This window comes from Coffea arabica, chromosome 5c, assembly GCF_036785885.1.
Source record: "Coffea arabica cultivar ET-39 chromosome 5c, Coffea Arabica ET-39 HiFi, whole genome shotgun sequence".
NCBI lineage: Eukaryota > Viridiplantae > Streptophyta > Magnoliopsida > Gentianales > Rubiaceae > Coffea > Coffea arabica.
The window spans coordinates 32,891,486-32,892,500 of record NC_092319.1 but is presented as its reverse complement, the minus strand read 5'-3'; the positions used below and the strand labels follow the sequence as shown (position 1 = coordinate 32,892,500).

Below are 1,015 nucleotides of genomic sequence, written 5' to 3'. Positions count from 1 at the left end.
ATTCCATCAACACTACACTCTTTGGTTAGGCATAAGGTAGAAGCTCATTACTCTAACTTCTTCTTCTACATAATTTTATGTTTTTAGAGTAGACAAGAAGCAGTCAAAGAGACAAGGAGAGACTAATTTGTATTTGACAACAATGATTAGAGGTAAGTCTATTTAGATTTCCATTACATAGTACATTCATATGTACATAGTTAGTTTAACAGGCCTTAGAAAAAGAGATGACATTCTAAAGCAACAAAACCTTATGAATATTTTTTCAATAGAAGAAAATGAAGTTGAAAAACATTTTCAAACGAGTAACCAAACATTTGAAAAATGCTAAAAACGAAATGATTTACTTGGAAAATAACTTCACTCGAAAATATTTTCCTAGTGAAAAACATTTTACAGCCAACCAAATGGACCCTTAGCTTCCAGTTTTCTCTATTACTCCTCAGAATCCTCCTCCATCTTGCAACATTGATCCTGAAGGATGATTATTCTTCTTGTGCAGGGGTCATGCAAATCTTCTCTGTGTGGTTCTAATTTGATCGGATGTCCCCAAAGGAGTTGAAGGATGGCGATTGATGTGGCTAACAACCTCAAATCTATAGAGGCCAAATACTAGAGGTGTGAATAGGAATTGAAATCGGCAATTCGAAACTTTGAAATCGGAATTTTTTTGAAATTTTGGTATCAAAATTTTCGATCGAATTTGATTTCGAATTCACCAACTCTGAATTCGAATTCCTTCTGAATTCAGTTCGAAATTTGATAAATTTCAATTTCACCGAATTCATGAATATAAAAATTATTATTATATAAATGTTATATTACATATATATTAAAAATATTATATATATATATATATATATATGAAAACGAATTTGAAATCAAAATAGGAATTCCGAATCACCAAATTCAAGAATATAAAATTTATTATTATAATATTGTCGCGCCCCATTTTTTATAAATAAATAAAATGGTTTGAGAAAGATGTATTTTTTGATTCAATTTATGATTGAAA

At 29.6% G+C, this 1,015-nt stretch overlaps 1 pseudogene; it reads right to left on the bottom strand.

Annotated features, from left to right (window-relative positions):
• Positions 1-464: 464 nt before the first annotated feature.
• On the bottom strand, positions 465-560 carry LOC113691143 (U6 spliceosomal RNA; annotated as a pseudogene).
• Positions 561-1,015: the final 455 nt, after the last annotated feature.